A 15,727-nucleotide genomic window follows, 5' to 3' on the forward strand; every position below is an offset into this window, starting at 1 on the left:
CCTCGCTCACTTGTGTATTTTACGCATGTTTGTCCAGCTCATGTTGCCCACGCTGTCTATAAATAGGTTTGTAGTGATCCACTCAGTCGCTGCTTAATTATTCAAGAGCTGGAAAAAGGCTAAACTGCTATGACTGCCATGTCCGCCCTCCCCGGACTCTTTATTTTGTTTCCAGGACGTCAAGTGGAAGTGGCAAGTGCGTGTCGCTTTTTCATTCGCTTTCCACTGCGTGATAACGATATCTTCTAGACCCCCCCCCCTCACGTCAAGCTCAGTGGCTGCATTCTGAATAACATCCCACGTCACTGGAGTAAGAGGCGTCCCATGTTCTTTCCATATTTACCTCCCTAACTGTGTGACAAAGCATTTATTGAGTCTAGTTTACGATGTTGTCTGCACACGCACTCAATGCTCTGCCTCATAGTTCTTGGGAACATGACATCTTCTTAAAAAATAATAAAATATGTTGGTTTTTCCTATTTTCAAGTACCCAAACAAACACATCAACCAATCTGTGCTTAAAGCCTCCAACAGGTTACATAACGTCTGCATGTGTTATAAGTTAAGATAATATCAACGAGGTCATAGCAAGCATTCCAAAATATGAAAAGTAGTGAATAACGTCTGGATAAGAAATATGGGGCACATGCAAATTTACGACAATAATATGTAACCACAATGTCCGTTTTATTGATGTCGGCTTTGCTGGGATGAATAGGGAAGTAGTTCATGGCAATATAATATAAGCTCCACAGTAAAGCATTAACATGCAGCCTGATTTAATCATCCCATTGTGACATGGAATATATTTTAAAAAAGAGAAATGAATGAGTCTTTTTTTTTTTTTTTTTTTTTTTTTAGTTCAGAAAAACATCATGATGTGAATTATAGTATTCCTCACCTTTATATTCAACATATTCAGATGAGCATACCATATGACGATTTTAAATTTGAATTTAAGAGCAAGTAACTCAGACCTGCATGTATCGTTGTAAGGTGTATGGGAATATTTAAGACTTTTTATATGTGTAAGGTTTTTGCTTGCTTGCTGTGGGTTTTATTTCTAAAGGAAAAAAACTGTTCCAACTTATTATTATTACAAATAGGTAATTATGCAGAAAATTTAAGATAACTTTGTTTTCACTTTTGCTAACTTTGTACTTAAGCAACTAGTCCAGGCATAATTGTGCAGACATCTGCTGCATGCACATTTGCTTATCTATGTATATTGTATGATCTATTTTTAGTAACGTCATCCTTGGCGGACGTTTGCACTTAAGTGAAGCAAAGCAAAGTAAATTTATTTATATAGTGCATTTCATGCACAAGGTAACTCAGTGACCTTTACATTATTAAAAACATTTTAAAACAAAGAAAAAACAGCTTATAAACATTTAAAAGAATCGATCTCAGAGCCCTACTGGGTTAATATTCCATTAACATTTCTTTCAGGTATTCAAGACCTAAACAATTTAGTGATTTCTAGACCAGTAGCAGAACTTCAAAATGTATTCTAAAGCTGACTGGGAGCCAGTGTAGACTTTAGAATTGGAGTAATATGTTCTGACCGCAGAACAGCATTCTGAATGAGCTGCAGCTATTTCATGCTCTTTTGGGGGAGTCCAGTCAGAAGACCATAAACCAGGCACAGGTGGGGAAGATGCAGGTGTGTACGAGACAGGGGGAGGACGACAACCATAACACACACCCATGACAGTGACACAACACCTTAATTGAACTGTGTGTCATCTGCATAGCTATGATAGTCAACATTAAGGTTCTAAAGAATGTGACCCAAGGGTATCATATCCAAACTGAACGGGAGGGTCCAGGAACTGACCCTTGAGGAACTGAATCCCATTTTTGTTGGTCTTGTTATACCACTTATACAACAAATCTGCACTCATTACTCATGGAATTAATATAGCAGTCACTATGTAGAGTTGTATGTTGAGGCCATTAGGAAAGTGTCGTAAGACTATGTAAATTAAAATGTTTGGTACATACTGCCCCCTGTTGATTTGGAGGTAGCACTACTGTTGATAAACTGGATCGTTCTCGTGAGATTGTGTTTTGATGCGGATGCTTACAATAAGGCTATGGCGGCTTCCTGTAAAACAAAAGACAGTCTTGGGAATGGGGCCCGCTATGTAGATCCCCTCATTTACAGTTGGTTCAGCAACAAGCCTGCATGCATTCAGTTGGCGGGTTCACTCAGGTCGCTAGTTGGCACAGTCCATACAAACCGTTTGCCCTCAGTCACACGCATGCACAAATGCACGAAACCCTCTGAACCCCCCCTGGAGCACGTAAACAGCGAGGCACGCCGGGAATGCCCACGTGCATTGACAGACGGGTTTTTGTGCCACCGGTGGCATTTGTTTGGTTAATCACGCCGGCGTCCTTTGTTATTGGCCGGGCTGGGGGCGGGGCCTCCTCGCTCTGCTGAAAGAACCTATGAGCATCAGCAACATACTGTATTGCTTTCAGCGGGGGTTATGGGATACGAGCGCGGTAACACTGTAATCTCACACAAGGAGAAGCATCAACACCGTCACGCATCGCTGCCTCTCCGTAGACCTTCTGTTTTAAGGATGCCCTTTTGGAGAGAAATTCTATTTGTCAATGCGGAAAAAGGCTACACCACTTTGAGCAGCCCGCCTACAGTCTCTTCCTTTAACCACAAAGTAGCCCACTTTTAACTGACAAAAACAAATTACATTCTCTCTGGACTTCGGAACTTCAGCTACCTTTTACATCATAAATCAGTCCTAACTAAAAATCAATACGTTTCTGGCCTTTAACACTGAACACTAATCTTGTTTGGGGAACACGGGTTACAAGTTGGGGGGTTAGGGCACCGAATAGGGGTTATGCGCAACCAACTTCGCATAACGCAGCAAGAAACATACTCACTTTGTCTCCGTTTGTACATAGAAAATAATGAGTCACTTCAAATTGAAGACCATTTGGGTTCTTGTTTTTAAAATTGATGGAGCATTTGAAACCTGGTTAAAAATTGGTTGGATAGCTCTATAACCTCAGTTTTTTATTTTTTAATTTTTTATTTTTTTTACATTAAACAGTCTGTAGCTAAGCGAATTATACTTATATAAAAGAGCGTTTGTTCGGATTGTCATTTGCATCTGAGTTATTTTTTTATTTTATTTTATTTTATTTTTTTTTATAAAAGTCGCAACACACCTGGATGGGTTGTGGGTAGGCAGAGGTGGTGACAGCACAAGCCCCATATTTCCCTCCGGAGCAATAGTGGCAACACAACAAGGCTATTGTGTTCCTTTCCGTGTGATGTGGCCAGGTGGGGGATTTTGGAGAGCCCAAAAAAAAAAAAAAAAAAAAGAACCTCAACAATACACACATTGTTTTACCTGTGGACAGGTGTGTGCAAATGTGTTACAAAACACATGGAAATTTGTCAAAACAAGTCTTTAAGATCATTCCCAGTTCCCCCATAATCTCCAAGTCGGCGTGGTTCCCCTTCAGCCAAACAGAGTTGCCAGTGTCCAGCGGAGGAGCAAGGTGTGACGCCAGTGGGCCACACTGAGGCCGTTGTTCAAAGCCGCATACGTTGGAGCAGGGGGGTGAGAGAAGAGGGCCTGGGAATGTGGTGGTGGTCATGGCAGGAATTTAGGGGCGCGTGAAGACCTTTTTTGGAGGGGAGGACGCCATTGAGACGCAAGGATTAGTGCGTGTGAGCACGGTGTGTGAGCGTGGGGGGTAAAAGTTACATCTGCTCCCAGTTACCCTTCTGGCCTGCAACTTCCAACTGCTTTTTTTCCTGCCCACCGCCTTAGCTTGTAAATAAATGGTAGCATTCTGTGAGAGCCATGTGGGGCTCAGAGGGCTGCGAGTTTTCCCTCTTGGCGGGAGATGAGGCGTCATGCGCTGGATTAACAGTCCAATCTTGTTCAACTTTTTTTTTCCTTTGAGTTTCGCAACCACCTCCTTGTCAGTGTGAAAGTTCACATCTTTTAGTACTACGGGGATCAGCTTTTGCAACCGAGGAGGTTTGTAATGAATTACGACTTGAGTGAGTAAAGTTGGTTCAAGGGATGCGGAACTGGGCTTGCCTCCATCTGGCAGCGTCCGCAACCTCTTTCAGAGCCGGCTGTTGCTAGGATGTAAAAGCGGTCTTCTACACTCAATAGTCGTTCTTTCGGGTCTATGTTGAGTCGTGTTCAAAAAAATAATAATGCACGTGAGTATGCCCTTGCATGACAGTCTCAGGTTTGCAAAGCTTTTTCAAATGCGACAAGCCTTCAACTTAATAATAGGTATAGGCAAAATAGGTGAACCCCCAATAGGTGAAAATTCACTCTATAGAGAGACCATATAAAAAAATATTTTTAGTTGTACCACTTTGAGATGCTTTAAACATTCAAACTTATTAAACAACACTTAAACTTGTTAATACACACATTGCAATCTTATTGAAACACAAACTCAATAAAATGGAAGCATAAAGTGTAAAATACTGTCAGTATTTTAGTGTTCCTGTACGTGCATGTGCCTCGTTTGGCGTGTGACGTCTGGGCGTGAGCTGTGGCCAACAACAGTATGTACTGTAAAAACCAATTGGCAATTTAAAACTATTGCTTAAAAAAAAATCTGCAATAACGCAGGGGCGTGAATAATGAACTATGATGGAACATTGTACAAATTCTACCTTTTATAAAGTGAAAAATGTTGAGTTTTTAACATTCTAACAGAGGCTTTAATTATTTCTACAGAGTGAGGCTACATTTTCATCGCATTTTGTTTATTAGTGGGGCAAGGCTAAAAAAAAACCAACAACATACAAATATGGATTTTTGATGTCAATTTGTTTGGATCATATGCGTGTGTATTGGTTGATTTCTTTAGCCGGTCCAGTGTAACGTATCTGTGCTGGCCTCAAGATGACAAACGCGCATCCACAAAGAGCTCAAGTTCGGAGTCTGTTACATAATTCCCGCTCTGCTATATCCATCTGGGAATACTGTTTTTGGCACGTAGCAGCATGTGTGAGCGTGTGTAGGCGGGAGAAAGATGGGAAAAAGTCAAGTGAGTTGGTGTGCGTGCGTATGGGCATCAACCTCATCCGCTTTTGCTTCACAGATGCAATTTATAGATACGGTGGAGTGTTGAATAGAGTCGCCGGATGGTTTGAATAGAGTGACAGTGAAGCAACACATGAGCATCTCTGTGAATGTAAGTCCCAATGTGTGTGCGGGGGCAGCAAGCAGGCTGGTGCGTGGGCTCCTCGCTCCCTGCCTTCCATTCTCCATCGCTATGTGAGACACTTCCACTCGGCCGCACCGTTCACAGCCATTCGCTAAAGAGCTCCAGAAAAGCAGGACCGAGGCCAAGCCGGAACCGCGCTGTCGCTTTGGCCGCCGGAAAGCATCTCCGCTCCAGCGTTATGTAAACCTGCCAGATCAAGCTGCGCATTCATTTGGTCACACGCTTCATTTACATTTCAAGTGAGGGGAATGGGCAGAGGAAGCTTCTCTTCCCTTTGGCCTCAGCTTGAGGGTCGTACGCTCTTGAGTGAACTGAAAACCAATCGGGTTCTTGCTTGTGATGTTAAACCCCTTCAGTACTTCTCACATGTTGAGTCAGACGTCATTTACAATCTTATTTCTTTTTGCATTGATCATTGTCCTGGAAAGTTTGAAGAAGACTGGTTACAATTTGGGCCAGAGCGCCAAATAGAACCATCTACCCTTGATCTGATCGACCTTGTAATTTGTATTGAGCCTTAGGAAGTGTGAGCAGAAGGAGGAGTCATCCTAAAATGTTTAATGTGATAACAAAATACTTTGCATAAATTCATAGCGAGGCAGCTTGACAAACTAGATCGGTCACTGTGTGTTTATATGTGTGCTAATGAAACACACAAACAAGTGTTATCTTAGCGCAGATCACCACTTGAGGGCTTGTTCGTACCAAAGGGAACCATAATGGGAAGTCACAGTGTTGTTTATGTGACTACAGAGAGGATTTATGTCTTTTTACTGGCAGCACTGTAAACTAAAGATTGGGCTCCCGAGGCGACGGCGCTCAGGCAGGCACCGGCTCACAACATTTATCAAAGACGCCTGTCGGCCCACCGGGGGAACGAACTCTGCTGGATGAGTCCCGTCTGCAGCTGCGTGCGGCCTTTGAGCGAGTCGCTCTCGTGTCCAGATGTTTCTGGCTTTTTCGAGCCATTGCATTTGCAGGCCACTGGGGCGTAGGCAACAAGGTGGCCACCTAATGGCCCAATATGTCCGTGCAGGAGACACATTTGAAACCTTGTAGCTGTTGCATAATCACGTTGACTGTTTTTCCACGAGTAGTTCCTACAATGCAATATATTATACACAGCATTGTGTACACCTGCACATTATACTCCAATGAGATGAAGTAAAACCTTGGTTTGATTATCTTATAGAGCGAATCTCAGAAACATGACATTTTTAAAACGAGCAGATGGGACAGGTTATTTGTAAATGAGGTTTAAAAAAAGTTACAATTACAAATTTACAATTCAAATGATTTATTTTCATTTTTTATATTATTAATATAATTAACTTAATTAAAAGAGATTTTTTTCTCAAAAGGAAAATATATATTCAATTGACATGTCAAGGAACTTTCATTTTATTATTTAAAATAAATTCAACTATTATTTAGTTAGATGAATACATTTGAAAAATATGAACATCCATCCATCCATCCATTTTCTACCGCTTATCCGGGTCGGGTCGCGGGGGCAGTAGCTTTAGCAGGGACGCCCAGACTTCCCTCTCCCCAGCCACTTCATCCAGCTCTTCCGGGGGGATCCCGAGGCGTTCCCAGGCCAGCCGAAGGACGTAGTCTCTCCAGCGTGTCCTGGGTCGTCCCCGGGGTCTCCTCCCGGTGGGTACTTGCCCGGAACACCTCACCGGGGAGGCGTCCGGGAGGCATCCGAATCAGATGCCCCAGCCACCTCATCTGGCTCCTATCAATGCGGAGGAGCAGCGGCTCTACTCTGAGATCCTCCCGGATGACCGAGCTTCTCACCCTATCTCTGAGGGAGAGCCCGGACGCCCTGCGGAGGAAACTCATTTCGGCCGCTTGTATCCGGGATCTCGTTCTTTCGGTCACGACCCACAGCTCGTGACCATAGGTGAGGGTAGGAACGAAGATCGACCGGTAGATCGAGAGCTTCGCCTTTCGGCATAGCTCCTTCTTTACCACAACGAACCGATACAAAGTCCGCATCGCTGCAGACGCCGCACCGATCCGCCTGTCGATCTCCCGTTCCATTCTTCCCTCACTCGTGAACAAGACCCCGAGATACATGAACTCCTCCACTCTCATCCCCGACCCGGAGAGGGCATGCCACCCTTTTCCGACTGAGGACCATGGTCTCAGATTTGGAGGTGCTGATTCTCATCCCAGCCGCTTCACACTCGGCTGCGAACTGCTCCAGTGAGAGTTGGAGCTCACGGCTTGATGAAGCCAACAGGACCACATCATCAGCAAAAAGCAGAGATGCAATACTGAGGCCACCAAACCGGACCCCCTCTACGCCTTGGCTGACCTAGAAATTCTGTCCATAAAAGTTATGAACAGAATCGGCGACAAAGGGCAGCCTTGGCGGAGTCCAACCCTCACCGGGAACGAGTCCGACTTACTGCCGGATATGCGGACCAAACTCTGACTTCGGTCGTACAGGGACCGAACAGCCCGTATCGGGGGGTTCGGTACCCCATACTCCCGAAGCACCCTCCACAGGACTCCCCGAGGGACACGGTCGAACGCCTTCTGCAAGTCCACAAAACACATGTAGACTGGTTGGGCGAACTCCCATCCACCCTCGAGGACCCTGCCGAGGGTGTAGAGCTGGTCCACTGTTCCACGGCCAGGACGAAAACCACACTGCTCCTCCTGAATCTGAGATTCGACTTCCCGACGGACCCTCCTCTCCAGCACCCCTGAATAGCCCTTACCAGGGAGGCTGAGCAGTGTGATCCCCCTGTAGTTGGAACACACGCTCCGGTCCCCCTTCTTAAAAAGGGGAACCACCACCCCAGTCTGCCAATCCAGAGCCACTGTCCCCGATGTCCACGCGAATGTTGCAGAGGCGTGTCAACCAGGGCAGCCCCACAACATCCAGAGCCTTTAGGAACTCCGGGCGAATCTCATCCACCCCCGGGGCCCTGCCACCGAGGAGCTTTTTAACCACCTCGGTGACCTCAACTCCAGAGATAGGAGAGCCCGCCTCAGAGAACCCACACTCTGCTTCCTCATGGGAAGGCGTGTCGGTGGAATTGAGGAGGTCTTCGAAGTATTCTCCCCACCGACTCACAACGTCCCGAGTCGAGGTCAGCAGCGCCCCATGCCCACTCTACACAGTGTTGGTGGTGCACTGCCTTCCTCTCCTGAGACGTCGGATGGTGGACCAGAATTTTCTCGAAGCCGTCCGGAAGTCTTTCTCCATGGCCTCACCGAACTCCTCGCATACCCGAGTTTTTGCTTCAGCGACCACCAGAGCTGCATTCCGCTTGGCCAGCCGGTACCCATCAGCTGCCTCAGGAGTCCCACAGGCCAAAAAGGCCCAATAGGACTCCTTCTTCAGCTTGACGGCATCCCTCACCGTTGGTGTCCACCAACGGGTTCGGGGATTGCCGCCAACGACCACCTTACGGACACAGCTCCGGTCGGCCGCCTCAGCAATGGAGGCGTGGAACATGGTCCACTCGGACTCGATGTCCCCAGCCTCTCCCGGAACATGAGCAAAGTTCTGTCGGAGGTGGGAGTTGAAACTCCTTCTGACAGGGGATTCTGCCAGACGTTCCCAGCAGACCCTCACAATACGTTTGGGCCTGCCACGTCGGACCGGCATCTTCCCCCACCATCGGAGCCAACTCACCACCAGGTGGGGATCAGTTGACAGCTCCGCCCCTCTCTTCACCCGAGTGTCCAAGACATGTGGCCGCAAGTGACACGACCACAAAGTCGATCATCGAACTGCGACCTTGGGTGTCCTGGTGCCAAGTGCACGTGTGGACACCTTTATGCTTGAACATGGTGTTCGTTATGGACAATCCACGACGAGCACAGAAGTCCAATAACAGAACACCGCTCGGGTTCTGATCGGGGGGGCCGTTCCTCCCAATCACGCCCTTCCAGGTCTCACTGTCATTGCCCACGTGAGCATTGAAGTCCCCCAACAGAACAATGGAGTCCCCAGCGGGAGCGCTCTCCAGCACCCCCTCCAAGGACTCCAAAAAGGGTGGGTACTCTGAACTGCTGTTTGGCGCATAGGCACAAACAACAGTCAGGACCCGTCCCCCCACCCGAAGGCGGAGGGAGGCTACACTCTCGTCCACCGGGGGGCAATAAGTATACCCACGCCTGCTCGGCGCCTCTCACCGTGGGCAACTCCAGAGTGGAAGAGAGTCCAACCCCTCTCGAGAGGACCGGTACCAGAGCCCAAGCTGTGCGTGGAGGCGAGTCCGACTATATCTACTCGGAACTTCTCGACCTCACACACCAGCTCGGGCTCCTTCCCTGCCAGAGAGGTGACATTCCACGTCCCTAGAGCCAGCTTCTGTCGCCGGGGATCGGATCGCCAAGGTCCCCGCCTTCGGCCACCGCCCAGCTCACACACTGCACTCAATATGAACATCAATTTCAAATACCCAATTTTTAGGGAAAAGCTAAAGCTAAATTAATACAACAAATATTACAGTACTAGATGGGCCAGATCCAATAATTAAGTGAGCTGTACTTTGCCCACCTCTGAAATATAATATCTTAGAAAAGCTCAATAATTTCAGTGAAATCAAAAAGCGAAACTCATAGATAATACAGATTCATTAAACAGAAAAATATCATTCAGAAGGATGTAATATTCTTCTGACTACTTGAGATTTGAGGATTTTGTTGGCTATAATCAAAATGATAAAAAATTAAAAAGCAGTATAGAAAATGGATGGAAAGTCATGAAATATTCCACTCTGTATGTAGTAAATCTTTATAAACCAGTTAAACTGAATAAGCGAAATACATTTACAAATAATTTAGGAGTAAAACTCATTTTATGTACATTAAAATTAGAAATAATTTCAATATAACGCAAAATATTACTGAAATACACATTTAACGTTTCACTTTGTAAATTCAACTGGTGAAATAAATGAAGTTTTCCCACTCTATTTTAATTTAGTCAGATGGACCTGTAGTTCTTTTGTTGGAGCTCATTAGATGTACCTAATGAAGTGGACAGTGAGTGTATAATTGATAAATGCATTATCACTTATACAGCACAATCGGTTGAACGGCGCGTGCCAATGTGGAATGAGTGGCATGTGATTGGCCAGATATACAGGATGTCCAAAAAGTGCTGAGCGGACAGACAGGCGAGGCGCTGTGGCTTATGCGCTGAGCCAGCATCCCTCATCACTGTTTGTCTGAATGTAAACTCCAGCAACACACAAAATGTCCACTCGTATCAGGTTCACCTTTTATTGGACAGTAATCCCCTGAATATTCACGGTCCACTATTCACAAATTGTTTTCTTTTTTCGTGGAACGTACCCCCAGCGAGCCAGTGGAAAAACTCCTATTTGCGTTTTTGTGCTCTTTCTGAAGTGCTCGAAAATGTCACAAGATGGTGTAAAAGCCCTCTCTAATTAGAAAGCAGTACAATGAACTTTCCGCTCTTCGTAGGGGGTTGGGACCGACCCCTGCCGCGAATATCAAAAATTCTGTGAGTACCTGACGCCCGACCCCAAAAACGTTCGTAATTGCCTATGGATACCACAAGATGGCACCGAAGCAAAGAAGAAGTCACAACACCCGCACTTGTGGAGCTTTTTTGGGGGGGAAATGAATTCATCTATAAGCCATTGGCCATTGATTTTTAAGGGTAACGTTGTAAGAGTGAGTGCAAAAGTACAGTGAAACTATTTGCAGAGGAGCGAGCCCCGCCACAAAAATATCTAAACTCCACGAGTAGTTGAGGTTTGTAATTATGTATCGGTGCCGCAAGATGGCGTCAAAGTACTTTTTTTTTTTCTATTAGAGACAGCTATGGCTTGACGAAATAAAGCTTCTCCCCTCAGTTCAACATAGGTCCTTGGCACCAAGATGCCACCAGATGGTGCCAAAGTAACACTTTTATATGAGACACGGATTTGGCCTGAGCACAAAACCAGTGAATAGGTAAAATTTTCAGTGAATAACAGAGGATAGGTTCCCTCAAAAAATCTGCGAGTATGCAAACAGCTTTGGCATCATCATTTTTAATCTAAACAATTATAAAACATTTGGAGGGGGTGTGAATTTATTGGATCACACACCAAAATAAATAAAGGAGGTGACCCAAAGTAGCCTCAGTGGTGGTGGTAAACGCTTTCATCCAGGAAAAACGAAAACCCAATGAACTGGTAGTAGCCCGGAAATGAGTTCAGAAATGAGAGCAGAAAATGACACTCAGACCATTCATTTCATATCAGCTACGGTAACAAGGGCACACGTGGAATTGATGCGTGTTTTTGTTGTCGTTACCCTGACGGGCCCCTTTTTTTGCTCCCTTCAGGGCCTGTGTGGTTTTTCAAGCATCACAACAGTCTCATGTTCTCTCTTATTATGTCGCAGCCAGATGCCCACTGAACGGCACTATCAAATAAAAGAGGACTCAGGGAAGATGATGACCCGAGCAAGTGAGCAAGCCAGTCCAATGCAGGGGCGTGAAAGAAAAAAAAATGCCGGTCTGCAATTTAAGGCTATATTAAGCAAACAATAACAACAACAGATTACCGCAAAATACAATGCGGAGAGTGATAGTTACATGCGCACGTGTTATTTGCATCCCACTCATCGGCTGTCGTGCCAGGACGCATGTCTTAATTTCCAGCGCCTTCTATTTTTAAGTCCTACCCTCAGCTCATTTTGGCCCTCGGTGATCCAGAAAGTTGCACTTGAATGGACCACGAAGACAACAACAGACAAGTGTACTTCCTGTACATGTCGGTATGTAAATACCTCACACCAAGAAGGGGCAGAAGCCTCAAATGGTGGCGACAAACATTATCCATATGATCCATTGTTTTTGTGTTTTTGCTACTTGCCCAGCCGCCCCAATACAAGAATCATCTGGATTTTGAATGATGATGATGACCATTCCTACTTTTTCAGCATTTCAGCCGCTAATGTTTTTCCTTATGTTCTTTCTTGAAGATCCCATGAATATTGGTCCCAGCTATTGATTTTGACTGAGACTCGGTTCAAAATGTGAGTCGTTGAACCCGACAGGGAATGAAGCATTGTTGTTTAAAACAAAAAAGGAACATTTAGTCAAATAATAGTTTATAGTTTGAACCTACAGTAGCTCTTGTTATTGTTAATTCAGGTGTAAGTAACCGGCTAGTTCATTTTTTGACGAACATTTTTACATGACTGTTCATGTTATTGTAGTGACAACCCTGCATACTCATGAGATGACACAAGATTTTTGCTTTACTGTCCACAAATGCACTGGAAAATCGAACACGTGTCCTTCCAGCAACACTAATCCCCTCTGATGCCCGTCGCCCGTTTCCTCACTGAGGCTGCGTGTGTGTATGCACCGTATTTCCCCGATTCCACCCACAGAATCCCCTTCAGACCACCACCTCCGTCCCACTCCTTGTGTGTTTACGCCCTCCGGTATCAACAAGGCCCGAGCGCCATGGCAGCGAGTGGCGACTACGTGGGGAAGCAAAACACGTGCGTCTGCTTTGCAGCCGGTTGAAGGGGAGCGAGAGTGTGTGTGTGTGGGGAGGGGGGTGTTGGCGCCATGCCTGTCGGTGAGGTCAAAAAATGCTTTTGATGCGATGGCGCCTCACTCCTGCAGGTGCTAAATGGGGTCAACAATACAGAATAATGCCTATTCATCCCAAAAATGATGGAAGTAGGTCAGAATGCTGGACTTTTAAGAACAAGAGAACAAGACTGTGAATTGTGCATCGCGGTGAATATTGCTTGAGTAGTTATTTGTCTATATGTGCCCTGCGATTGGCTGGCAAGCAGTATACCCTGCCTCTCACCCCAAAGTCAGCTGGGATACAACCCAGCCCACCCGCGGGGCTAATGAGGACAAGCGGTTTAAAAAAAAAAAAAAAAAAAAAAAAAAATGGATGGGTAGGTTATTTGTCTATATGTGCTCTGCTGGATTTGGTGGGTCACTTCTTCCATTTGGCCCCGCTGCGAGTGGACTGTAACTGGGAAAATGTGGATTTGGCTCCCATTTCAGATACTCTGCACACTTTCCGACTTGTTTAGCTGCGTTTCCAGCTGTAGAGTGAGCCGAAACGAGCTTGACCGCATCAAGGGCAGCAAATTGAAGGAGCGCCCGAACATCAGAGGCAACGCAGGCCTGCTGACAGCTGAGCACAAAAAAAAACAACAACAAAAAAGCGTGCGGTGCCACATCTGGCTCACAGTTTAGCCTCCGTGCACCTCGCCTCCTGTGATTATTGCGCTCTCTCTCCCGCCCGCCTTACAATGGAACAAAGAGGATTGTTGTTGAAGGACAGCCATGGGAAACAAGCAGGAGAATCATTCCTGATGCCAGGGGGGAGAGGGCAAAGTGTTCTGGTTGGTTCAAGTTTATAAAAAAAAAAGTTCCTGAATGGAGATTAAAGGACTAACAGAGCACTTTGTTTCCCAGCATGCTTCTGGGTTTCCTCAGTAACCCCCGTCCGTCGGTGTCCTCATCCTCACCCCTCCGAAGCATGTGGTCCGCAGATGAGATTTACTGGAAACTACCACAAAGTCTTGAGAGAAGAGCCCGCCACTGTCTGTTAATGGATACAATGTGGATTCTAAAGCGTTTTACTAAGCAGAAGGCAGGCCAATGTGATGGCTAAGACAGGCCGGTGTCAATAAAAGGCAAGCTCAGTGGTTGCAGGAGGTCTTACTCACAATAGTCGGTCAACAATAGCAGTGAAGAAAACCAGCTGATGATAGGTCACAATATTTATATTAGTTGAAGAAGGAAGAAACTCAAAATAGAACCATGTGTGCATATGACATGATCATGTAATGTAACAAAAACTCCATTCATAACTTAATAAATAAAATAGGTTGTAGTCTGTTTTGTCTACATTAAATGTAGAAATAATTCAAATATAAAATAGATGTATATTAAAATCTATTGACTATATGTGATCAAATAAAGAAATATAAATGTAACAATAATAAAACAAAAGAAATAAAATTGGTTGGAGTTGACATCGATGCATGAAAAAATCAGTATAAACCTGTCAGTTTCCTCCACATTAAATGTAAGCGTAATTTAAGTATAAGATAAATACACTTTAAAATAGATTTCATGTATTTTATCAAATACAAAGTAATGAATTAAAAACCTTTTGAATAAAATGGGTTGAAAATTGAAGCATGTACGTAGCTGAAGAAACAAATTGATTTGAAAAGTGTATATATAACGTAAGCAAGCAGTAAAACCTGTCTGTTTTACAGTATCGAAGGTATTTCATAAAACCAAAAAATATAATGTAATATCAACAGTAACATACATAAATGAACATACAATTGGGTGCATTAAATTAAATAAATAAAATTGTGGAACAATATATAAATAGTCAATAAATAAATAAATTTGTTTTGTCCACAATCAACATAAATAATTTAGACATGAAATAAAATATGTAATTACATATCTATTTGGTAAGTAAAAACATATATACATACATTAAAATGAACCCAATGTATTTCCTAACATTCCAAAACATATATGCAAAATGACAATAAAATAAATAAATGAACACACAAATACATTTTTACCACTTTTATTATTACTTACAAGGTTCAAATCTGATCATATTTATTTTTGAGGAGCAGCACCTTCAGTGATATTGATTCTTGCCCGTGCCTGGACGTTTACACAAGAAATATGGACATTTCGATATTACATCCCACCCCTATTAGATTGGTTATAATAGGATTGTAAAAAGATGTTATTTCATCATGGTGCTGAAGTCTGTCTCACTTCCACTATCTAGATCCCATCTCTTCTTCCATCTGTTATTGCGCCACGTAACATGAGCTAATTTAACCAACGCAGACTCACACGTTATTAGTCACTCTGCTGACTCACGCCTTCTTCTCTCGCCGTCTCCGTTTTCTCACTTCGTGTAGGCTTCCCGTCCGACGTGCTCATGCAGACAGAAATATGCTGTGCTGCAACTGGGATGAGACGTGGCTTTCTCCAGGTGACTATGGCGGCTTTGTTTACGTGTCTGTTTTGGAACTGTTGCTTGGTAGGATGATGTACCGTGCTGTGAAAATGTTTTTGGCCCCTACTCAAATTCTTTTTTTTTTTTTTTTTGCGGCGTTTCCCCACTGTAATGTTGATGATTGTCAAACAAACCTAAATATAAGACAAATATAACCCAAGTAAACATAAAATATGTTTTTTAAATGGTAGCTTTTGATTTTCAGTCCTCAAATAAGGAAAGAGACTGGTCAAAAGTGGCATCCATGGCAGAGTTCCAAGGTGAAAACCATTGCTGACTATAAAGAAATAGTCTTGTCTTTTGCAAAACAAAAAACATCATCTGAATGATACTTTTGGGAGAAAATTCTATGGACTAACGAAAAAGGTTGAACTTTTTGGAAGATGTGTGTCTTCTTTTTTTTTCAGAAAAAGAACATCACATGCACCAACAATCAGACAAACTGTGATGCG

This window comes from Phycodurus eques, chromosome 22 (genome assembly GCF_024500275.1).
Source record: "Phycodurus eques isolate BA_2022a chromosome 22, UOR_Pequ_1.1, whole genome shotgun sequence".
In the NCBI taxonomy this organism is placed as follows: Eukaryota; Metazoa; Chordata; class Actinopteri; order Syngnathiformes; family Syngnathidae; genus Phycodurus; species Phycodurus eques.